Source organism: Rhea pennata, chromosome 16 (genome assembly GCF_028389875.1).
Source record: "Rhea pennata isolate bPtePen1 chromosome 16, bPtePen1.pri, whole genome shotgun sequence".
Classification (NCBI taxonomy): domain Eukaryota; kingdom Metazoa; phylum Chordata; class Aves; order Rheiformes; family Rheidae; genus Rhea; species Rhea pennata.
In genome coordinates, this window is record NC_084678.1 from 9,239,309 (window position 1) to 9,265,454 (window position 26,146).

The 26,146-nt window shown below is 48.9% G+C and overlaps 1 protein-coding gene across 1 annotated transcript in view; it reads right to left on the bottom strand.

The window, feature by feature from the left end:
• The window catches only part of B4GALT5 (beta-1,4-galactosyltransferase 5), a 38,588-nt gene extending 33,114 nt beyond the window's left edge, over window positions 1-5,474 (bottom strand). Inside the window, exon 1 of the mRNA XM_062589012.1 lies at window positions 5,420-5,474. The gene's annotated coding sequence lies outside the window, so the exon portion shown is untranslated. The remainder of the gene's footprint in view (window positions 1-5,419) is intronic.
• Window positions 5,475-26,146: the final 20,672 nt, after the last annotated feature.

The following is a 26,146-nucleotide window of genomic DNA, read 5'->3' on the forward strand; positions in this document are numbered from 1 at the left end:
ACTGCTCCCGAGATGACGCTTACTCGTGCTGCCCTTCCGTTGCTCCTGGGATTACTCCAGGTTAGGGTACACCTCCTAGGCAATTACATCGCATCTCAATTTTTTTGGCCTACCATTCCTACCAAAATAGTAGTTCTAGAATAACACTAGGAGCCTTAGCATCGTTAGAAGCATTGGATATAGCAATTGCAATTTAATGCCACCCCCCAACCCCCAGAGGGGACATCCCAACCAACACAAAGACTCCTGGATTTTCTTCCTCACTTCATCACCTCTCCTGGATCAAGTCACTTAACACTTTTGCACTTCAGCAGCACAGATTACAAAAAACTTTCTACCTCAGCTCTCAGAACAAGACTGTAATATCAACAGTATTTAAAACACATGCCAGAGAACCTTAAAACATGCATTACCACACTAATGCCCTGATGTTCAAAACGCAGCCAAAGATGCTGTCAGGCAATCAGTCCAAATACCAAGACAAGGAAAAACTAGTATGAAAATAATCCTAACTACCAAATTATCCCAGCAAGATTGTGTCAAAGTGAATATATATTCTACTGTAAGTCACAACAATGCTTTAAAAATAGTGCCGTTAGAGTGGGAAAGTCTTCTCTACATAGCTACATATTGGTTTCCTCTTCCAGAAGCTCTCACTTGGGGCTGCTGCCAAAACAAGTGCCAACACTGCTCTGCAGAGCTTCCCCAGGCAGCCACTTCAGCTGCCCCAGGGGAAGCAAAGCACATTATTCAGCACCCCCAAAGTTTCAACGCAATCAAGTGTTTAAAGACTCCGTGCTATGCTCGGGTGTTAAAAGCCACCAATGCTAACAGCATGGACACAGGAACAAGCGCAACACGCACAGCTCCCTGCGTTGCTCATCTCTGTTCTTTGCAGCGTTGTCTCCAGGGTATCCATGGTACCCTCGTGGAGCAGATGCTGTCTGAGTTAATACAATTAACGAGTCCACCTGGAAAAGAGGCAGACACAGCTCAGGAAACAAAGCAGCAGCCTCAGTCCCTTTATCTCTAGCAGAGCCACCAGAAGCAGCTGAGAGTCTGCTGACACCACGGCCTTTCCACCCACCCACCCCCCAGCTGCCCACCTCCTCAGCTGCACTTCTGCTTGGCACCTGGAGGGGACTGAAAGGGTCCAGTAACCATTCTGAAACCACAAAACTTAAACAGATATTTAAATTAGCTTTCCCAAAGACAGGAAGACCAGGTTTTGTGGAAATCTAGCCTCACAGCACTATCATTTTTGCTGTATAAGTTTTGGTCTGTTGCATATCGTTAAAGTTTTGACACACTGAATTTGCGAGCACGGACCATTACATGGAAGCTTTTGCAGATTATTCACCAGCTTTCATAAGTCCTGCCTGTCCACCGACAAGTGAACCACTCACATACCACCTGCAGTTGCAACATCGAGCAGACCACCAGAATGACCCAAACCAGAAGCGCCTGACAGACAGCACAGACCACTGTCAAGGGTACTTAACAGGCAAAGGAAAACATAGTAGTTCACTAGCTTTCTCCCCCTCAAAGGAACCCTACAATTTGAGCCTTGACCAAAAGAAAGCCTCCAAGGGATGCCTTGCACTGCCAGGGTCCTGGGGACATCAGCACAGCAATAACTGCAAACAGGGCTGCAGAGAGTGTCCCAGTTGCACATGCTTTTTAAGAAACTTTGAGTCCTAGAACTAGTCAGTGCAAAAGAAGGGACTATCTACGCTAGCTACTGATGGTTTCCTTCCACATATAACATAGGAGAGCCATGAACTCCAGTTCCAGTTTTAAGAAGCATTTAGGGACATCTCTTACTGCCACTAGTAGTATTTGATGACCACAAACCCTTAGTAGAATATATTGAGAAACTGGGTTGTTCTTTATTTAGGTTCCAAAATTCTGCGTAATAAATCTTTTAGGGAAAGGGAGCAGAGGGTAAGAGGTCAGCATCGCCACTGTTTTCATAGCAAAATACTACACTCCCTTACATTGTAAGGGGACAATCTAAAGAATTAAAGTCAAAACTACTACAGCACAAATCTAGTTTCGTTTTCCTGAGCTGCATCTCACCATCACTTCTGTCCTTGCAGGACCAGTGCTCACTCACAAGAGGAAAAGAGAAAACCCAGCAAGTCATCGCACGAGCCATAAAACCAGCAGCTGCCCCCAATTTCATCCACATGAAGCAACAGCATATGGGGCACATCGGCACACTTGGCGAACGGAGCTGGGCACTCTGCATGCCATGACTCCTGGGGCTGGGTACCCCTTGCTGCAGCACGCTCCACCTCCGCAGCCAAAGCTCAGGCTGAAACAGGAAGAAATGAATAAATATTTTACTGTTTTCACAACCGGAACTACTCTGTATTAAAGATTTGCCAGGATGATACATTAAATAACCAAACTGGATCAACCACATTGGGCAGTATAACATTCTTAAAAAGGATCAAAGTGTCAAATGAGATGTATAAAAAATAAATAAATAAAAAAAGAGGGAAAGAAAGCAGCAAGCTGTGGCTGCTAGTCACCACAGTATTTTATTGCTGTATTGCTGTCCACTGAAATGCAGCATCAGAGGAATAGTGTTTCAAAGCATTTTACCTGTCCAAATCAAGTTCTTTTGTTATAACTTTAATTCAGGCCGAAAGGGGGGTAGCTCATGCCCTTTTTGGCATGTCTGGAGTAATTCATGTTAAGTTTTGAGGAAGCCAAACCAAGAGAGAATTACAGCTCTCTCAAAGAGGGTAATAACAATCTTTTAGGCAATAACCTAAATTCTCTGCATTATTTTCCTATATCACATTCAAGCAACTCAAGACTCCAGCACAAGCCCAAGTTTGAGAGAAAACAACCAACCCAGGCTCTTGCAAGAGCCACCATCTGGAGAGGCCTCGGGGAAAATGAACAGCTACTGCCCGAGCCCCAGGGCAGGCCTCTGACCTTCATCCTGCCAGGTTACGTAGCAACAACCCTCCGAGGGGCTCAAGGACGAGGCTTGAGAAATTCCCGCTGTCCGGGTGAAAGTTACCGAGACGAGACAGTGACTCGCAGCGCGAGCGACTGGTGAGAGCTCGTGGCATTTCCTCACCTTCCTCGTCGCCATTAAAATATCACAATTACTGGCAGAAAAGGACATTTTTAGGAAAGCTGTATTTACCACCCTACCAGGGAAACACAGGGCAGCCAGGGGTTCTTATCGTAGCTCTGTGAAAGCTCAGCGGCTCTCAGTGACAACGTAAAAATCACGGATTAGGATTAAACAGAAACAGTGACTCAGCACTGCGCTTCAGGGTCAGTTTTTATTTGCACGTGCATCCTCCTTGCTCCAGCCCCACGCTCTGCGTTTGCAGACAGCACAATTATTCAGGCGAGTTTATCCGTGCACATACCTTTCCGAGAAGCTAGATGCGCTCGATACTGCGGTCACTGAAAATGAAAGCTGCGGTCAGAGCAGAGACTGGAAAGCCTTTCTTCAGTTTGGGTTTGCAAAAGAGATGCCCGGCAGCACGCTGGGCTCCGGAGCAGGATGAGATGGGTGGGCCAGCTGACCCACGTGCCAGCTCCCGCTACTTATTCTGAAGAATCGGCCAAAGAAGTTGTTTGCAATTAAAGCCAAATTTGCTGTGCAGCCCTTTCAAGAATAGCCACAGTTCGCATCAGGGCCTTGGAGCAAGATACATTGCAACATAGCAGATAAGAGGAATATACCTTATCCTGAACAGCCCTGCTCCTTACTTGCTGTCCTGAAGAGCTTCCCGGCAGCCAGCTAAACACGGGGCCGCACAAGACAGGGCGCCCTTTGGGTACGAAAGGGCAGGTCCTTGGCCCAGAGCCACTGCTTCTTTAACACCCAGTCGCGCTCTGGCCCCGGTTTGCCGCGGAGCCGCCCAAGCAGCTGCCGCACATAATGCACAATGGCACGGACGGGACCGAGCCGCGCAAGGGCCCGCGCCGGCCGCAAGCGGCTCCCGGACAGCGGGGAAGCAAAGGCACCTCCCGAACCGGCACCAGCAGCTCGGTGCCCAGCGACTGTCAACTCTCTCAAGGTGGATTTGGAAGCTTGGGCCCGAGGAAGTAAATAAATACGTAACTTTGAGCAGGATGCACACAAGCGTTTTATTTGCGCGCTGCAAATGAGGAGATGTTGGCCCTTTACATTGGATCGCTCTGCACAACTCAACACCACAAGGTGATTTCCTGGTTTCACAGGCAAAAATCTTGTTTAAGGACATAAGTGAGGAATTAGGCCAGATGAGAAGGCAAGCATAAGCCCTGAATGCTTCAGACTTCCTGCAGGGACCAGACATAGCAGTGTGGGGAGCAGCCAGACAGCTTGTGCTGTCCAGAGCAACCTCCAGCCTCAGAGGGCTCCTCTCTCCCCATCCCCGAAGGGCATCAGCTTTTTTTTTTTAAAAAAAAAAAAAAAAAAAAAAACAAAAAAACTCCTGTTCTATCTTTTCTAGTTGCCAGGGGAGCTGTCAAGCCAAAACCTCAATGCCAATAGGCTCAGGCAGCACCCAGAAGTGCAACCATCCCAGTTTTCTCCCAGGACTGCAACACTATGGCTTAAACCCCACTAGCTCCGCAGATTTTTCTCCAGTCTCACCCCAGGGCTTGCAATGCACACAGTTAAAGGTCCTCAGAGCAGGCTGCACTGCCAGGGCGCTTCGCCCAGCTCTGCTGTGGGCCACGCTGCCAACGGCACGCCTCGAGTAGCACCCGGGGCTCTGGCTGCTGCGTCCCAGCACCTGCCCCCGACACCCCTGGGAAAGACGCATTTCCAACCAAGGACGGGATGGCATCTGGGTTAGGGCAGACTTAGATCAAGACACCGCCAGAGGGATGCAGTTCTGCATGGACTGCTCCCCTGCAAAAAGCTGAGGTTTGCTTTTAGAGCAGGTATTCATCAACACTGCACATTAAACAAAGTCGTTCAAGGCCTAATCTTTGGCTGGTTCAAGCTTGCAGTCAGCTTCCTCAACTTCAGGTCCTACTTGCTTGAATATTTTTACTTCAGGGATGGTAAAGAAATACGATAAATCACTCCTCTTCCCATGTTTTAGCTCACTATTTTTCAATCTATTCACTGTATTACAACAGAGTCTTCTCCAAGCTCGCCAGAGTACGAAGGAAAAACAGACCAGCCCAACTCTACTGCAAGGCGAAGATGTCAGCCAGTTCAAACACTGCCAGGGCTGCAGAACATGCAGTTTACTACATTCGTGCTTCACACCCCATGCAGTAGATTTGTTAACATCAAGAGCACTGTTCATTTCCTATCAGGGAAACTCACTTTGCTTCCAAATTTCTCCTTAACACTTCAGCCTAATAAACCCAACCAACCAAAAAAAACCAAAACAAACAAAAAACAAAACAAAACAAAAACAACAACAAAAAGAAAACCACACACCTCTCTCCAAGAGTTCAGAAGATGAGCTTCACCACTCTGGGAATACCGATTTGGGCTTTCAAGATGGAACATCTCTGTTTGAAGTGAAGGGGATGGAGGGGGAAGTGAATCAGATCTTCTGTCACCTGATGGGACTATGGTTCAGATCATCACCAACATCCACAAGCCGATAAGAGCAGGGAACACCTCTGCCTTGCTCCCTCTTCCTCCCACCTGGCAGGATGGCCAGAGCACAGGGTGGAAGGGGAACACGCTACCTGCAGTCTACAAAGAAAAAAAGCATCCCTGCAGAAAGCTTTATATATATATATATATATATATATATATATATATATATATTATATATATAAAATATAAAATTAAACACATACTGTGAAGTATAAAGTTCTAGAGTTTCTGTGTGTATCTTCAATAGCTCTAAGATCCACAATAGAAGCCTTCAGAAGCAGCACAAAGTGGATTAGTTTGCAGCAAAGGAACAAGAGCATCCTCACAAGATACGATTCCCCTTCTGGAATTGTACTGCTACTCCCCTGTAGGCCTGGGAAAAGCCTGTGCAAAAACTGCAGCAGGCTACAAGCTCCACAGCCTGCCTCGTGTCCTCCCACCAGCCACGCAGCTGATAAGCAGCAAAGAAATTCCTTGCCCCAATCCAAATGATGACGTCCACAAATACCTGCTGTACAGCTAAACACAACTTTTCACATCGTCGCTCACAATGCGGAGGTCGGTGGCTCCATTTCCTGAGCGAGGAAGCCATCCGTGTGTTTCCAAAGCTGCTTGCCTCCACTTTGCAACTTTTGCGGAAGACATCCTGTCTCCTGCCATACAAAGGGCTACAGGATGCATCTGACCAAACAGCCATCAGTGCCATCGCAGCGCAGCCTCCGCAGCGAGCTCGCAGGAAGAGTCACGCTGCACTTGCAAAGGGGCCACGCGGTGGTCACGCTGCCCACTAGCACTGGTGTGAAGCTGTCCTCGAACAGATGCAGAATGGCAGTGAACTGCATGCTTGGGCAGCCCCACAGGCGCACCATGGGACGCTCAGTGACCACTGAGGCCAGGACACAGGGTCCAGGGGGACCAGGGGCTCTGGCAGGAGGCTGGAGAAGGCACAGCTCTGCCACCGTTTCTGCCCAGAGCACTCGTCTGCACCTGGGGTCCATCACCCCCTAGCCCACCCTCAGTTTAACCCCACAAAGGTTTGAAGGGTTTCCCATGCTCGGGGGCAGCAACAGGACATAATCTCTACATAAAACCGTGCAGAAGTCACTTCGAGGAGCATGCATGAGCCCCAGTGGGATCTCCCAGCTAGGTATGGTGAACAAATACCAATGACATTTCAAGGAGAAACTCCCATTAGTAAGGTTTCTTTTAAGGAAATGTTTTTAAAAAAATGTTACAAAGTGACATCGAAGGCCAAGCGACTGGGAGCCGGGGCTCCGGGCAGACACCAGATACGCTGTATCAACACCACGGCTGTGTCCCACGCATGAGGCTCCCCCACGCCTCGCGCCCGCGGCGCGGGCAGTTACACGGGCCTCGGCACCCAGCGCCAGCGCTCCGGGGGCAGCTACGGCCGGCACCCGGGCCGCGCAGCGCACACCCCCGCACCCGGACCGCGGCGCTCGCCGCGCTGCAGACGCGCAGCTGCCCCCCTCGGCCGCGCAGGGGGAGCGGGACGCGCTCCAGGGAGGGCGCGGACGGCGCCGCACTTCTCCCGGGCAAACTCTCCGCTCGCAGCGCTCGCGAGCGGCGGCCCCGAGCCCGGCGGCGCCGGGGGGAGCCGCAGCCGCAGCCGCGCACGGCGCCTCCGCGGCCGCCCGCGCGCGAACCGCGGAAGGGGCGCGCAGCGCCGCCGCCGCCCCGCGGGCGCGGCCCGGGCGCCCGGCGAGCACCGCGCAGGGCCGCGCCGGGCCCGGGCGCCGCGCGCGGGGGCCGAGCGCGGCCGGGGCGCTGCGGGGCGCTGCGCGGGGGCTGCGCGGGCGCTGCGCGGGGCGCCGGGCCCGGCGGCGCCGCATTACTCAGCGTTTCCAGCGCGAGCGCGCAGCCCCCGCCGCGCCGCGCCGCTTACCGATGCCCGGCGCCACATAGACGAAGTAGAGGAAGGAGGAGGAGAGCGAGAAGAGGAAGAGCGCGGCCAGCAGCGAGCGCCGGGGCAGCAGCCGCCAGGCGCCGCGGGGGCCGCGGGGCCACCGCATGGCCGATGCGCCGCCGCCGCCGCCGCTCACATGCGCCCAGGCCCGGCGGGACGCGCCGCGCCGGCGCCGCTCCGAGCCGCCGCCCGCGCCCAGCGCCGCCGCATGAATGAGCCGGGGCGGGGCGGGGCGGCGCGGGGCGGGCGGGGGCGGGACGCGCCCGGGCACCGGCTGCGGAGGGCCGCCGCCGCCGCCAGGGAGCCTCGGCGGAGGGTCGCCGCCGCCGCCGGCCTCGCGGCGCCCGCCGGGCCCCGGTGCTGGGCGCCCGGCCGCGGCCCCGGACACCTGGAGGTGGCCCCGGGACGCCCAGCAATGGCCCCGGGATGACGAGCGGTGGCCCTGGATCTCCTGGCAGTGACCCTGGGACACTCACTGAGGTCCCTAAGATGCCTGGCATTGGCCCAGGGACACTCAGTGACGGATCTCCCGATAGTGGCCCTGGAAGGCCTGGTGAAGGCACGGTACACCTGGCAATAGCCCTGAGACACCGCTGATGGCCATGAGACGCCTGGCCTTGGGACACCCATGATGGCCCTGAGATACCCAAAGATGGCTTTGGGACATAAAGCAATGGTTCTGGGACACCTGCATTGGCCCTTGGACACCAGTAATGGCACCAAAAGACCAAATTGGCTGGAGCACTCAGCAACGGCATGCGACAGCAAGCAGTGGCCTGGGACACCCAGCAATGAATCTGGGACACCAGTGAGGGTGCTGGACACTCATCAACGGCGAGCATGGGGTGAACCTCCCGGCCATGCAGCAGGGGGCCGTGTCCGCTCTGTGCAGAGAGATAACCCCTGCAGTAACCCCGAGATAATCCATGGGATAACCCCCAGGATAATCCACGCCCCCAAACGTCTGCAGCCTGAGCAGAGATAATGGATGCAGAAGAGTGGCAGTGAAGAGGGGGTGAAGTCATCATGGCGAACCTGGTAATCAGCACTAGCAGCAATCAGCAGCCCAGAGAGTTAAAGAAGAGCAATTAAGTTGTTTTACTCATATTTGTGGGCAGCTCCTCCATTGCACGTAGGAAGAGTTGAAAGGAGACATGGAGATGTCTGAAAATGAAAAAAAAAAAAAAAAAAAAAAAAAAGCAGGAGAGAAGAGCCCCAGGCTGGCATTGCCGGGGATCAAGGAGGAGGCCGCACTTTCCCGCCTGCCCCAGGGCAAGGTAGGAGATGGGACCAGGAGATGAGCCAGTTAGGAGATAGGACCAGGCGCTGCCTGCCTTCCGACTGGACGTGCCTGCCGCTGCCTCTGCACCTGGTTTGTTGGCCTCTCCCAGGCAGCAAACAAGATATTACTTAATGCAGACTCCCCACTTCATAGCAATCCATCAACTGTCTGGCTACCCGTCAATGAACCAGCTGCCCGGAGCAGCTTCCAGGGCAGTTTGGGGCCAGATGCTGCAATAAAGGATTCGCTAGGTAAATCTGCCTATCATAGTAATCCTGTAAAGAATTAGCCTCCCTTTGAGTCTAGATGCAGTGAAGGCTGGTAACCGTTCCACGTGCTAGAAAAATGTGAGAGAAATAGATTCAGGTTAGATATACATGGAGGAGGGAGGAGATAAAAAGGAAGATAATGTACAAATGAGCAGAGATTAGCAGAAAAGTGGAAATCTCTCTTTAAAAGGTAAGAAAGACCTTAATTTTTCTGATGTAAACAAGGGCCAGCAGGATTGTGAGGATGGACAAGCTTCAGCAGACAGGAGGTGAGCAGGGATTTCCCTGCCGAGGCTGCATGGACTGAGTTCATTCATTCTGAGAAACTTATTCTTGTTTTCCAGGATTGCCACTCCACCACAACCTTCATTTAAATAAATTAATTCCTGAGTCCTGTTAATTTTTGGAAGCCTGCAGTATTCCAGCAGAACTGCACTGGCCAAGCAGTGGCTAGATGTAGGGTTTGGAAAATTGCTTTTATCCAACTCCTAAAAGGATGCGTTACACTAGGAAATCAAAAAAGCTCTCCTTGTTGTTTTTTTTTATTATTTTTTTGGCGCAGGCATGGTCAAAGGTAAGACATTGTCACAACCAATGATCTAACCTTTTGAACATATTTAATTAGCAATGACTTTGCTGCAGGAGCCACCCAGAAACTCGGCTGCTGGGCCCAGGGCCAGGCTGCTGCAATAGGGACGGGCACAACGCGGCGTTAGCAAAGCTCTGCCGCTACCTTGGGGCATGGTGCCCTGCCGCCCTGGGCTCTGACTCACACCCCCCTCCCCCCCCCCCGCTCTCTAATTTCCAGGATTCAGCTCAGCTCCAGCCAACCCCTTCACTTTTTGCCTCCCCCATCGCCCTCCTCTCATTGCACTTGCTTGTCCGATTAAGCAAGCCTGCTCTGCTAAATCCCAAATAAACGGTTAGAAATGCCAGCCGCAGCTTTAGTTGGTTCTGCGTTCTGTGCTGCAGTTCCTTTCGTGACGTGTCGAAGGCTTTCTTCATCCCTTCTCTCTCCCTTCCAAAAAAATAAATAAAACGAAATAGGAAGAGGGCTTTTAAAATTTTGGCTCATGCCAGAGGGTCAGCTTGGAATGAAGCCATGGGCCAGGGAATCAGCAGAACGAAGGGCTGGAAGGGAAAGCGAGGCGTGCACAGGAACAGGAAGCGCTGGCAGGATGGGAACAATTTCAAGCAGCCATTGCAGGATGTGGCTTATGCCAGGGAGTCCCGGCACCAACTATTTCCATCTATCCAACCTGGGGCAGATGAGCAAAGACTTACTCTTTGCATAGTTTAGCCTACCCCGTTTCATAGTGCGGGCGACGCTTTAAGGAGCGCTCACATGAGTGGCTTCGATGGCAGATTGAAGGGAAAGGTAACGCTTGTGGCTGCAGGGCGATGAGCAGGAATGGAGAGACGAGTCCTGCCAGTGCATCTACTTGCAAGAAGATATAGCTACACCCTTAGATTAGGTTTAGGCTTAAAAGGCATCCTGCACCACTGCAGGGAGAGCTCTGTTCTGATCATTCCAGCCTACAGCAGAGCTTCTGCTTTGGTGTCTACTCCTGCACCAGCACAGGGACGCCAGGCAGCGTGGCGAAGATGTGTGAGCCCCGAGCAGCAGCTGTGGGCTGATAAAAGCCCACTTGGACACAGTGATGAAATTGGCCTTTTAGGCACGGCCGCTTTGTTTGCTAGAACTGATCTTGCCTTCCTGAAGCAACACATACTTACGCAGGTGAAGTTATGCTAGTGTGGCTAGGGCAGGGGCGAAGAGGGATGTGAAGAGTGAGCACGACAAGACTCGTATGGAAGCGCTCGCCTGGATGTGTGCCGCAAGCAGCGTCAGCGCTCTCCAGGCACTGAGGTCCACGGGGTCCGCAGCATTGCACGCAGCAAAGTGTTACCACCATAATATCGTAATATCTGTGGGGGCATCCCCAGCAGAATGTAAACTCCACAAGTCTCAAGCTAAGCTGCAGAAAGACAGCCGTAACCTTTCCCGTTGCTTCGATGCCCTTGGGAGCAAGCAGCGCAGAAGCCGGAGGGCTCCTGGCCCCAACCCAAATCCTGCCCCTGGGGCATGCAAAACCGCCAGGCCACCTCGCCAGTGCCGTGTCTGCCATGTGCTTTTGGTCAATGGGTCCTTACGCGTCCCTTCATCCTCCGCTCACAGCAGCAGTGGTACCAGCCCGCGAGCCTGCGAGCGCTTTCACTGCCTGCCTCGCGTACAGGGGTCCGAACGGGGGAGATGAGGCCCAGGTCACCCCCACAGCTGCTGGCCCGAGGTGACTGCTCACCCAAACACCTAATGCACCTGGTTGCCTTGCCGGGCTCAGTGGAAAACACCAGGTGGTGGAGACCGAGCCTGGAGAGGGTGACGCTGCCAGGAATGAGGAAGCGGCCGGGAGCAGCTGCTGAGCGCCGGCGCCTGCTCGCTTCGGAGGTCAAGGCATGCTTTGGACCGCTCGCTTCGGAGGTCAAGGCATGCTTTGGAGCCCGTGAGGCTGCCGGCGAGCGGCAGCCCGCGGACGAGGCTGCAGAAACCGCCGGCTCATGCTCTCCCGGGCAGGAGCGAGGAGCGAAGGGAGAGAAATAAAGTCGCGCTGCGGCCAGCAGCGAGGATAAAAGGCGCCTCGGTTTCCCCGTGGCTCAAGCGCCGCGTGCGGGGCGCTCGGCGGCACCCTCACTGCTCCGCCGCGGGCCACCCCGGCGCAGAGGCAGTGCCGCGGGGCTTCGGCGGGGGAGCTGGGCGGACAGTGTTTGCTCTGCCAGCTCCTGCAGGAGAAGGACTGCAGCAAGGCACCGCGGCTCTCGCCGGTGTCTATAGGCTTTGTCACTCTGTCATTTCTGGCACCGTCAGCTCAGATGACAGCGGCTCCTGGGAAGAAAGGCAAAGTGCCTCCATTTACACGGGTGAGGGGAAGCGGCAGCCCGCAGGCCAGGCTTGCTCCGCGGCGCCGGCGCTCAGCAGGGCTGGGTTTGCTTTGGGTTTCCTGCGCGGTTCCTGCCATCAGACAGTTTGCGAGGTGAAGTGGGAACTGGAACCGTGTCCATCAGAAAGTGGCTGAGACCTGGAGGCAGACCACTTTTTAGCTCTGCAAGTCCTGTGCAAAGAGAAATGTGCTCCCTTTATTTTCACTAAACATCTGTTTGCAACACAGGGCCTGCTTCCGCTCCAGTAAAACCAGTACGAGGAACCACTGACGCTGAGAATGAGCAGGATGCATGCATAGCAGGAATGTAAGTGGATTCTACGTGTGCATCCACAGAGACAGTGCATGCAATAAGTATTCATTCAACATATCGTTTGCTGTGTGCTAGATTATTAACATAATTATCGATGCAACAGGTTTTCAAAAAGGCACAACAGGGTGTGCACTTAATTTGGTAATAAGAGCACACCTAAGTGGCCCTGGGATTTTAGGCTCGGTATAGACAACTGTGTGTTGCTGTTTTGTCTAACATTAATGTGTTGGCAGTAACAGAAAGAAAACCAAAGGCAGAGAGTTGTTCGCTGAGATGGAGGAACTCCGCTGAAGGCTGCGAGGTGCTCCTTATGCTGCCTGCTGAACTGCCTATTCGAGGCTATTAGAGCTCTGACCTAAGTATAAGGATATCTCATTCTACCAGAGTCAACAGATGTGTCATCCCTCCCAGGAGGAGACAGTATCAATAGAAATGCTTTTGCAGAGATACATTTTCACTTGTAAGGTGCTTGTCATCAGAATAATAGGCTAAAATATTAAGCCTGTCATTGCATTTTTCAAAGGTCAAATTGATTTCTCTACCTCTATTTGAGTCAGCCCGTCTCTGAATGCTGATGACCTGTCCCCATCAAAGTGGACCTACCCGAAGATGCACAAAATGCCTTGGAGATTTAAATATTTTGGCTGGGGAACACATCAGACTGTACTTTCCAAAATTTCCCAAGGAAGAAAACTTCGGCAGGCCACAGATGAAAGTATTGTGTAATTTAGTTTAAGTGTAATTCATCCAAATTTTAAAACATCACTTGACAAAATACCCCTCAAAAACCTATGAACACAGCCAGGCTGAAGTTCTGCCAAAAACCTGAAACTATTTGAGAATAAGAACATAAAAAGGGCATTTGCAGCACGCCATAACGTTATGCCTGGGATGTCAGGAAACTCACTCATGGAGTGAGCTTTGCCTGATTTGGAGCAGAGGAGTGGCATGTCCCTGGTCTGGGAGGGATTACAAGGAAGTCTGGCAGCACCAGATGAAAAGGCACTTCCAGCAGATGAACCCGTGCTCAGCTCCAGGGAGGTGACATGGGTGGAAAAGAAGTGTTTGGACTGTTCCCACACATGGAGGAAAAAACATGGGATGAAATTCTGCCTCTGTTGAAGTCAGCAGTAAACATGCTCTTGACTTCAGGATTTGACATCGAGGAGATGTGACTGCCCTCCAGAAATCTGAGGACAAGGACAACCAGGAACAAAAGAACATTTCAGAGGAGATTGCTTTCTATTAACTCATTTAATTGCATAATGCAGAATTAACTCATGAACACCAACAGCTTCACTGGCTTCCCAAAAGGAGAAGTCATTTGAGTGGTAAATAAGAAACTTCCACAGCCACATTAAACAAGGTGTTTCAAATAGACTATAAATTCTTCCACTGCATGGCACAAATTAAACATTACCTTCCATAGCTATAATCGAGGGGATTTTACCTATTTCCTTGCAAGCACTGACTACTGACAAACAAAATGGAACGGGTGGGCGTACAGAAGTGCCTGGACTCTGGACCCTTCCTTCGCTTCCATCCAAACAGACAAATCCTAATTAATTCCCTTAATGCATTCAAGTATTTTGGTGGGGGGCTCCCAGGAACAAGCAGGAGCAAGGCTGGGGCTGCCAGGGGCTGCTCCCCGAATGCACTGCGAGTGGGGATGGAGATGGGGACGGGGACAGAGCGAGCAGTACCAAGAGCTCAGGGAAGAGCAAAGTGCCAGGGGAAGCATGCAGCCCACGGCCTCGCTGGGCTCAGCAGAGGGTTATCCAGAACACGCTGCTGAGACAAGGGCTCTGAGAGCACGGCAGGTGGTGGGTCGGGGCCCAAGCCTTTGAGTGCACTCTGCCATCACTGCCAGGCAGTCCTGGCCCTCGCCGGGCCACCTGAGGAAGGGGGAAATGGGGACATTCGAAGCAGCGGTAGATGTCCCCAAGCTGGGCTGAGCACAGCTCAGGTCTTGAGCACGATGGGCCAACGCAGCCTCCCAAGCCATGGCAGCACTGGCCAGCAAGACTGAGTGCCCAGCCCTGGCTCCACAGGAGCTGCCGACCACAGCGCGGCCACAGCCGTGGTAGGGGCAGGGCCATACTCTTGATTTTCTCTGCACACATTGAGCACTGATGCGGCGCTTATGTGAGCTGGGGGCAGCTGGAGAGAGCGCCGGGGGAAAGCCAGCCGCTCACACTCTCTTACGATGGCGGCGCTCCCTCTTCTCCCTCAGGACTCTGCAGTTCGGCAGAGCACTTAAACACATGCTTCAAACCCCTTGACTTCAGCAGGGCTTCGGCATGCGCTGAATCAAGGTTTCGGACGCAGTTTGCCCGGGGAAAGTGCTCTGCTAGAGTCATCAGCACTGGCCTTCTGGGGTCTCGCCCTTCTAGGTTTAATTACTATCTGCTTTTGGCACCAACGCCATTTGTTTCATGTGTTTTATTTTTCCCAAAAGGAGCATTTGCACCATTACTATATTTATTTTATTCTGAGAAAATCCTAATGATTTCCTTTCATGCTTGATTTTGCTCCTGTTTGCAGTGGGATCCCTGCTGTCATTCTATAAATACCAATTCTGAAGCCTTTGCAGGAGCAAGCCTGACTGAGAGCAGAGAAGGTGAAGTCAAGCTGAAGAGACCTTTATCAGCTCTAAAAACAGCTGCTGCCATTGCTGCTGCAAATGATTTATACCTCATCTGGAGAACAACAGTTCAGAGCCCAGAGTTGCTGCCTCTGATGATTTATTTGGCTGTGCTTGAGTTTGGCAATGTGCTGTATAATGCTTTTTTGCATGAAAGTGTCACTCTGGGGGAGGTTTAATTGCTTTCAACGTGGATGGTGATGAGAATGTCTTGGAAAAGCTATTTGCATATATTTTCTAGAACACCAAATGTGTAACTTCCTCCAAGCTCAGTCTGCGACTGCTTCACTGCATTAGTCAGCTTTGCTGGATGCCTCTGAAAAATTAACAACCAGAAATTCCCCAGCATGGAGCAGAAAGCAAAACTCAGGGCCAGTTGGTTTGAATGTAGAATTATTTGTAACAGAGAAAACAGCAGGACTGAATATGCGGTTGCAAACTATAAACACCCAACCGTGCCTGGCAGCATTTAAGGCTCTGTGGCTGACACCGTGTGCGGCTGAGCCAAAGTTCATGGCAAAGGCTGGGAAGGGACCCAGGACTGCCTTCCCAACACAGTGGCTTGACTGCAGAGTGAAAGAAAGTAAATTAGCTATTTCGACAGTATAGGGCCAGTGTCAAACAGCTGATCCATCACTGAGAGTAGGCTCACACCTGCACTTGGCAGCACGCACGCCGCTGGTCAGGCTCTCTCTCATCAGCGCTGATTCTCGAACTGGCTCACCAGAGCAGTTACTGATGGTTTTCCTGCCAGCCAAGAGGTGCAGCACATAGTTTACATGCACAAAAACCCTTTTCCTTCGTTCTTCACAGAATTCAAGGGCAGAGAGTCTCTTGAGCGGCCTTGGAGATATACATAGCATCAGTCACAACAATCTGGTCAAAATACTTCTCTACTCCATCACATGTATAACTCTGCAGTGCGGTTCATTTTTGTAATTACTACAGGTTTTGAAGCACCAGATGTTGACACAAGCAGGACCCTGCCTAAAAGGAGTGAAATAGGTATTGATTCAGTGTGTTTGAGGGCGAGGGATCCTAAAACACCCTGGAAATGACTTATTTCTGAACTGCAGCCATGTCTCTAGGTGAGTTTACTCTGTGCTTGCATTTCCCCAGATATATGCTCTTTTTCTGCGTAGAAGTTTTGCCTGGGGAGAACAGGAGAGTTATTTACAGCAGTCTGGGATTTCCAGGCACACGACAGTCTGGTTGATGGCACTGCACAGCAGTCCCAGCGGGGCTGCCATACAGAAAAAAAAGGGTAAAGAAAAGGTATAGTATTTTTTCTGTCCATCACACAGCGAAGGCGCTGTAAGACCAACACCTTATGGAAGTGTCAGATTTGTTGCAGAGGTGTTGTACAGTTGCACATGGTGTGTGTGGTCAGCACCACAGGCTTCACTGTGCATGTACAAACCATCTGCCAAGAAAACCCACAAAGAAGGTGCCAGTCCTGGCACTCTCTGCAAAAAAGGGCAATAGCCCTGTCTACCACAACCAGAGACAGCAGTCCTGGTCAGGCCAAGTCATGAAACAGGTAGAGCATTTTCCGCCAGAGACCAAGTTTCTGAGTGAACAGGGGCTGTTTGTGCCGATCCACTGGTCCATCTGCCTCTCGGGACACTGCAACATTGCACTGCCTGTGCAGCCAGCAAAGCCCAAAGGTTGAGAGAGGGCTCAGGAGCACATTTCGGGGCAGCAAAGCCTTTCTGGCCCTACCACTGCCTGCTAGCCTGGATCTAGCTTGGGCTTGAGCTGTGCCTGATGAGTGCTGCTGCAGGTGAATGCTGGTAAATTTGGTTTCAGTGCATATGGTTCAGATCCATACAAATAACATGAATATGGGTTGCAGCCCATGGTCAAACTAAGTCTGCTCAGATATTTCCCCTAAAGCACTCAAACCTAAGTCCATGCCAGCAGCTAGGCTGTAGCTAGCAGTGCAGAAATAACCCAGGACTGCACAGCACAGCAAGAAAGGCAGAGTACGACCAGCTAATAAAGAACCATTAGAAACTGTAGCAAAGTAGAATATGATCATCTAAACTTGAATTTAGCCAATACACCAGAGCTAATATTTTCTTCTTATGAACAACCTGAGTGACTGCAATATGTAACCACAGTCAGTGCCTGGGAACTGCAGCCAGAAATATTCCAGTTAGAAATCAGGCAGAATTTTATGATAGTGAAAATGGAAGAGATAACCAAAGAAAGTAATAGTTTCTCTAATTCTTTATGTCACCCAGTTAAAACAGAGTAATTCTATTCTAAGTTATGTTTCAGCTACACATTTTACCTTTCTCAAGCACAAACGATGGGATTTAATACAAGGTTTTAGAGACGGTATGTTCACTACCTAGTGATTCAGAGGGAAGAGCGCTATCCCCTGCATTACAAGTACAACTATCTTTTTCATCCAGTTTCATGGGGCTTCTGTTCTTATGCAATCTCCATTTTTACTTTGCAACAGCTAAATACGGCTAAGAAGTGAGTGCTAAGAACAGTGCATAGTTACAGCAGCAAACTGGGCTTTGCTTTGCCACGGGCATATTCTTCTCAGATAAACAAAGAATAAAATTTTATAGCATGCAGTCCATTGTATACAACCTGGATTTAAGCTGTTTAGTTTATAAGGATATTTTAAACTAAACAAACAGCTTTCTGTTAACATTCTACACTGGCACTGCAGATTTCTAGGTCTAGAACAGCTCTGATCACTTTGAACCAGCACCCTTCCCTGAGACAGAGGAAGGAATATTACACATAGCAGTCCAAACCTAGAGACCATGCAAGCATTTTTCTGGCAATGTTCCTGAAATTAATTGGAGACAGTAAAAGGCAAAGGCCTAACCCTCTGGCTTTCCAATTTTTGCACCATGGCAGTGCTCAGCAAACTGGCTGTGACAGAAAAAAAGTGGCTGGATCTGCTAGAAGAGTCATTGTGGAGGTGTACATGAGGCAACCAGAGCTGAAATCTTCTTGGAAGGAGAAGGATCCATGGACAATGGCCTTGCTAAAGAAGGAAATAATTCCCTTTCCCTTGGCTTTCTCTTTCTTCACCAAATGTACCTCATGCATGGTCAGCTGTAGAGTGCTTTTCTATATAGGTTTTCTTCCATTCATCCTATGTGTTTCTCTTGTTACATATCCCCTCTCTCCTATGAGATAGTTACTGTTTTGGCAAGTGTTAAATGTTCATTATGGCTGCTTTTTTACTTTACCTGTCTTATCTCTGTACTTGTCCCCTTATCCCTGCTCCAGGCTGCAGGAGCAATATTCCTCTAGCTAGGTCAAGAACGGACATAGGGCTATACACTTTGCTGGATACCTACATCATTTCAGCTGTGAACCCTTCCTTCTCCAGCAGAGGCACTATGGCACAATGGGCAGAGTACTGCAGTGCACCAAAACTGGAGCTCTCGATGCTTGGTTTCTGACTGATCTGTTAAACGGCACCGAACAAAGCTCTCGCCCTTCCTGAGCAGAAGCAGGCTGGGGATCGGGCCTGAATCTATGGCTCACCTCCAGAGAGCCCTCAAGGCCAGTTCTGGGAAGACCCAGCTGGTGGGAAATCTGGGAGTCCACTGCCATTAAATCACACAGAGGAGTACCCACCCCAGCTGCCCCTGCGTGTTCCCAGCTACCTTTGCCATGCCATCACATTACCAACAGACAGACGAGACAGGCTTCCTTCTTGGAAGGGCTCTGGCAAGGGCAAGGGCTGACGGGCTTTGGGGGCAACTCAAGAGAAGGCTGCACATGAGGCAACAAGTCCTGGGAGTAACCCTGCAGCTCTGGGCTACATCCGTGAGCGGGAAATGCAGCTGTTTGTACAGTTGTGCTCTTTTCTCATTACTCTTTGTTTGTAGACATGTCACAGCAGATGCTTTTAATCAGTACAGCAGATACTTGGACTCATTTGGGGCTGGTACCGGTAACTGTAATGCAGCTAACAAAACATTCTGTTTATCTTAGAGTTGCCACAAGGATTTGTTAATTCCCATTGACAAAAGGGCTTTGGGATTTTTTTTTTTCTTTTTATTTTTTTAAAAGGAAGGAGGAAGAACCTTTAAGTTATATGTCAGGAAGAATGTAAGCCACATACCTACTGTCCTCAACAAAACAATAATTATCAGTAAAAATAATATGCACGAACAGGGCATGCAGTAAAGGATTATTATAGAAGTGAAGAAGGCCGGGCACAAGCAAGGCAGAACTTCCTTCAGCTGGTATTTGGGTTTCACCTCCTGGTTGATGAATGATTTCTGCATGGGGAACAGCTGCTGTGCGGCTATTGAGGGCGAATGTGAGCAGCTCACTCAGTCTCTCCCACCACACGTTGAGGTGCAGAACGGAACTTGTGGCAACCAGGTCCAGAACAGAGAAAAGGAGGTGGCTCTTCTCACTGCCTATAGAAAAATGTTGAGCTCGCTGCCAGAGGAAGCTGCATATACTAAAGTTTCTGTGGCTTCAATATGCTGAACAGTGCATGGAGAGGCTACTCAGGAGCAGTACTGTACATCTACCTGCTCTTACTCCCTCTAGATGTCTGCTTATTGCCTCTACTGGCTTTTCCTGTGTGGGGGTGTTGATGTTTCAGAAATTCTAGTCTGACTGTAACTGAACTTTCCATTCTTGGGTTTTGTTTTGGGTTCTTTTTTTTTTAATTTACAGAAGATTGTTTCTACTGCTGATTATTTTCCTTTCCAGTTATCCATGCCTTCCCCCTCCACACACACGCACAAAGCACCATCAAAATCTGAGAGGCCTCACATGCACAAAATATATAGATACAATCCAGAAATCATACCAGTGACAGGGCTTAGGAGGCTTAAACTTGCAATGTTTGAAATTAAACAGTGAACAGCTCTATTTAAAGAAGATATTAGACTGAGTTTGGGAAGACATTCAGGAAGAAATGGAAAAGGGAGGTACTTCATCACTCTCTTTGCCCTGTCATTTTCTGAGCATGCAAAAGCCTTTGGAGTACGCTTTTGGAAGCAGGACCCATGGTCTGCTGAAAGTGCTGATCAGACACGGCTTGGCTCTCCTCAGGGCTGTCAGAAAACACGAGCATGGAGTTGCATCATGCTGAACTCCAGTCGCTTGTACAGACAGTCCATGTGGTTGGTTGTCTGCAGTGACCCAAAAGGTCAGATAAGGAAGTGATGTTAGTGAGAGCTGTCTGTGTTGATAAACAGAAATCTGTCTAATGGGAGATTAGGGTGAAAAAGTTGAAGCAGATCTCCCCAGTCTTTGGCAAGAGTTGTGGGTCTCTAGATACAGTGCTGTCCAGAGGGTAGCTGATAGGAGACCCTGTGACATTGGATTCCTACCTCACCCTTTGACTCGCTGTGTACTTCAGGTCAACCTCTCCTGCTGCTCTGTGCCTCAGTTTAGCCTTCTGTAAAATAGCAACAACCTCCTGCCAAAGCCTGTCACTAAGCATAACCCATTCACATTGTGAGAGAGCCGCATCTCGAGACAGAAGGCCCACCAAATACTGCTGCTAAAATGGACTCAAGTGAGTCATAGCATACCCAGCACAGCACCAGCTCTGGAATGTATGAAATGTCTGAATTCTCAAGGCAAAAAAGCTGTTTAAAAATAAAACTGAGTGAGGACAATTCCACTATGTCCTATCTCTGGAGCAGCATCTCCTAACACTGCTTGAGATTGTTTGAACCATTCACCCAGCACAACCTGTCTCTTGGGAAGATGGTGAGCTCTGTGCCCTTGGTGTCCATCTACCCAGTCCGGCATGGATGGGTTACAAGCCAGCATGAACAAGTAGCTCGTGCTAGCAGGAGGAGGAGGTCAGAAGGGCTGCATTGTCCTGGAGGGTGAACAGGCTGGAGAGGTCGTGAGACGCTTCTCGACAAGCCATTCTCCAGCCTGTCTCCACATCCAAGGGGAAGGAGGAGTTCAGTTTCCATGGCCTTAGCACTCAGTCGCCTGACTAACATTGCCAGCAGGTGATATGACAGTGTCCTTAAGAGTATTTCCTCTCAGTGCCCTTTGCGTTTCTCTTTCCAAGGCGAGTCTCACTTGTTCACATTTCAGGCTAATCACAACCTCTGACGACTGGCAGTGCATCTTGCTGGACACTGACTACAGTGCAGAACACACAATGTACTTCTCTCCATTACTGCTTCCTTCTGGATAAACTCCAGATTTATCATTTCAAAAACAGACAAAACATGAAATGAAAAGCAAACAACTCATTGGGCTCAAGCATAAAATAATTTCAAGTAACAAATATTACAGCAACAGGAGAGGCATTACCTGCTGAGAATTAGTGCCTGGAATTTACCTACATATGTATTTACTTATATTTATACCAATAAATACATGTGTATCCCCATATATATACATACATAGGCACATATGCACAGACCTATATGCCTGCTACATGTATCTAGAGATCGAGAGAGTAAGACGCTATATACATGGATTAAGACACATTAAGAAGATAAAAACCCAAGTCTGTACAGTGAAGGGTTTAAAACAATTTTCAGCATTTCATCAGTCAGCCTAAGAGAATCCTTCCCATCTGCCCAAAAGCAATAAAGCAAGTAAATTACATGGCTGTCTCTTTCCCTACCTTCTTAGTGGCATGCTTAGCCTTTGCCTGTATAAATAAATGTCCTCAGTTTGATAACAAAGATTGTTCATTGCTCCTCTTAAACTACAATCAGCTTTCTCTTTCTCAATCTCAGACTAGATGCAGGAATAAGGAGAGAAGGGAGTAGGAGGAGAGGATATTTTCGCACAGAGGTTGTTTTCAGGACAGTGCAGCTTGCTGGCATTCACATCTGCTGGCGCTAGCCTGCCAACACCCCCAGGAGCTGTGGTGGGACTGATCCTAGGCGATCACGAAGACCCTCAAAAGGTAGGTGTTTTGTAACCAACAAACGTGCTGTTGGCCCTTTGCTGCCATAACCATAGGCATTTCCTCACATGCAGGCTTGAGATACTGACTTTTTAAAGCTGCTGCTGATTTTGGTGTTGTTGATATTGTTGATTTTACCCAATGTCTTTGAAACCCCAGACTCCTCTTATTGCTTGGCCTACACCATATTCCACGCCAGTCTCAGAACCTGGCTTCAAAGCAGTTTAGAGTTGAATGCCCTCCACACCTTGCAAAATATTTTACTTTTACTATAAAGCCAAGCAATGAAGTCAGGTAGCATATCTGAATATTTGGGGACTAGTGTTACACTAAATCTAGGTAAAGCTCTGCTACTTTCCCTGCAACTGCTGACAATCTCTCTGTTACTGTGTATCTGCACAACATCACGGGAGGAAGGTCACTGCCATCTCTACTTCAGGAATAGGAATTAAAGCAAGTGTTGCTATCTGACCTCCTAGAATTACAGCATTTGTGGGTAATCTATGAGGCAAACTCAGATCTCTGCAAGGCCAAGGACTGCCTTAACTACAAAACCAGCTTTCCTAGAGTAAATCTGGCATACCTCTGCTCTTTAGCATCGACAGCCTCCATGCATACAACCAGGTAAGATAGAACCAACTCCTGTGCCTGCAAATCGGAGCCTTTCCCTAGAATTTTCCAGGTTACAGGTGGCCGCTTACTTGTCTGTGTCTGCCCCGTGTTCCACAGAATGATCTTTTTCGACTACTCTGTCTGATTTAAGAATTAAAACTAAACATTTTATTACCTAGAGCCACATCATCTTAGATGAGCTTAAACAACTGCAAAATTCTTTAGATCCATTAAAAGAAACATTGATCACACACATTAATCAACAGATGCACACTAGCTGTGCATCAGAAAACCACAAATGAGAAGTAGGCTGAAAGGCCTCCTGCCAAAATGGTTACTTTCTATTATGACCAAGCTCTCGGTCCATAAAAATTATCTGTATAATGATGCGAGACTGGTGTTTGGTTCAGTACTGTCTCAGTGTCTGTAAATTTGATTTACCTCTTTCTATTGGCAACAACAGGTCAAGCAACCAGTGGTATTTCCTGCTGATGAGTCAGAGAGAAGACATGAAAATCACCCTTTTCTAATACAGAACATTTTATACTTTATAATTTGAATGGGGTTGATCTGGTAACTTGAAGGAAACACTACAGAGATCACCTGTGGTTACTTCACTCACGGTGTGCAGCTTTGAAGGATGACATTTGATTTTGATGGACATGTGACACCACTCCAGCTAAGCGCCCACATCTCCCTGTGTCTAAGGCTGCCTGTTCCCATACAGTCACTTGACAGTGGCCCTAGTTCACTCTAGCTGCTCTGATGCTTCCCCTTCTATGGTGGTTCCCGGGACCCTTGTCTTCCTTCCAGCTTTGCCCTTTATTTGTTTCCTTCAGATCTTTTTTGAGCCTCAGTCCCAGGCTGGTGTTTCTCTAGGTTCCCATTGCTCTAACTCGATCTTCCTCCCTTCCACTTCCCATCTTGAATCCTTCACGTGGCCACCAGCCAAGCAAAGTGAAGCGAAGGTCAGTTTACATCCCAAAGAGGTACATTTGCAGTCGTCTCCTTTCTGCATTAATCTCTCATTATTAAAAGCACATGGCAGCTACAAGGCCAATAAAACAAAACAAGTGTGGAGCTTCCAGATCATGCCAGTTGAAAGATTCGGGGAACAAAAAAAAACTCCCCCAAACTCCAGGCCAAAACCAAAAAAATCCACATTAAAAAAAGCAAAGAGAAAGCAAAACAGAGCTAAAATTTTTGGCCTTCATTGTTAGGCCAGATGATCTACTTTTTATGCCAAACAAAACTCAAGTGGATGACTAGGAAAGATAGTTTTAAGATTTTCTTTATTCTCCACCACCCTTACACAGAGCTGAACACTGCTTTGTTTTGTGACAACTGCTGTCAGTTACGAGACTCTAGCCCTGCCCTTTTCCCTGATCTATGATGACTCTTCCAATACTTGTTGATTTTGCTTTGAAGAAACTTTGCCCTTGGGGATTGATGCAGTTACTCACTTTATCTCAGAGTAGCCCAGGCACAACTACAAGAAGATACAGGAGAAGGGGGGAGAAGAGGAGGCAGACTCTGAGCCACACAATGAAAGGACAAGAGGCAACAGTTAGGAAGTGCAACAACGAAAGTTCACTGTGCAGCAAGGAAAAAACATCCTCAAAGTGGTGCAGCACAGGGACAGCCTGGATAAGGCTCTAAGAAACTCACTCTAACTTTGAAGTTAGCCCTGCTTTGAGCAGGATGTTGGACTGGGTTCTCCAGAAGTCTCTTCCAACCAAACTTGTTCCCTGTTTTCTAGGTGGACGGGTTAAGGACCGAGAGGGGAGGGCCGGGCTGCATTGGCTCAACAGAGCATAGCAGCAGAGCTACTTTCTACCATGTGACCCAGAGCATGAGATATACTTTATGAAGGAGAAATGCACGTGGTCCTTTCTCTGCTACTTTCCCATCTGTTATCCCTCAACACTTTATAATTTACCTTCTTATATTTTCAGTGGAGTCCCAGAAAAGCAAAAGAAAAATCCTGAAATTTATCATGAGCTGTAAAACATGAGAATCTGCAGAAGACCAATTTCTTTTTGGAGATGTTGTTGAAGGAAATACTTAGAATTTGCCTTTCAGTGAACAGCTAGTTTCAGCCACCTACACAGAGTGAGTTGCACTAGTCTCTCCTAGTACTGATGCAACACTCCGTATCTCTCTGGTATTTTGCCACAGTACATTAGGAGCACTTCATAAATACTAAAATTGGCCAAGGACTAGCAAATTTTGACTTTTGTTTTTTACACAGAAAAGGAAGAAGTTGTCTGTGTTTTATCAGCTTAACTGTAATACAATCTGGATCAAGCTTCATTATATATGGAGGAAGTGGTGTCTATAGTCTCCACCCCAGAGCATCAGGAAAACCCAGATCATAGAGTCTCTGAGCTTCTGATGTGCTGGAGGCACAACTCTCAATTTACAACAGAAGTTAGGTGTGGACATCACTTCTAGAAATCAGCTTGCACCACCTTGCAAAGTGGCATCCTCATTCTTCACCGAAATCAGTGAGTTTTAAGTGCTCCACATCACATGTGCCTAAACTGAAGCCACACACTCTTAAACTGACCCAAACACAACTTATTGGGATTAGCAAATTGAAGATTGTAGGGAATTAGCCAATGTAAACAAACACTTGGTTAAAACTGTAGTAAGAACATCTAGGTCACCACAAACCCACATCATAAGATGAAAGCAAAGAAAGAGGTGTGGGTTTAGTCTGGCTGCAGGAAACCAGACAAACTGCCTCTGCCCTGTCTACGCCACAAGGGAGGAAAACAGCTGCATCCAAAATCTAACAGATTTTATGCGCACACATACTTGTACCTATTTGAACAGCACTCACTTTCATGTAAGTGGATCACGTGAGTATCAGCGTGTCTGCGAAATGAATCCACAATTACATTTTCATTAAAGTGGGGCTGATATTCTAAAGGGCCTTCAAAATGCATCCAAACTTTTCTAAACAGTATGTCTGTGTGCACAAACCTTACTGTCTTCCTGAGGAGGTCAAAATAAAAATCAACGGAGGTACATGTGATGTTGCTATACTGGTTAAGGTGTTTATATAGTGCCTATCCTCCCAACGTCTCAGACATTCACAGATTTGATGTCTGTGATGTCTCCTCATGACTGCCTTTGTCAGCTAGGTGCTACTTAATCCCAATTTCCAGGTATGAAATGATGCACAGGAGAGCTTAAAGACCCAAGATCTGTGATCTATGCAGCTGTCTGTGCCAGAGAGAATTTGAAGCTTACAGTGTAAGACTGACAGCCAAACCCTATTTTACGTAAAGTGCATTCTGTGACAGATTTTGAGGAAGTGGCTTTCTGATTCAGCTTGATGGTAACCTGATAAATACTAATTTGGCATTGCTTCTCTCTGCTGTAAGGTCATGATTCTCAATCTCTGGCTGAGCAGTGAAAGTTGACGGTGAATAAGCTGTTCACCTACTACCATGCATTTACCCCGGCTCTGCATCTAGAGTGGAAAACATTTAGGGAGCTACAAACTGAAATGGGCTGAAAACGTCTTATTTCCAAAACCAGGCTCCATTTACTGCTTTCAGGCACTGGAGATTTTGTCATGATGTGTCAACATGTATTTGTAGTCACTGTACTCAGATTTTCAACCTTCCTTCCGAAGTGATAACCCCAGCCAAAATAAAGTGGGTCTCGGTG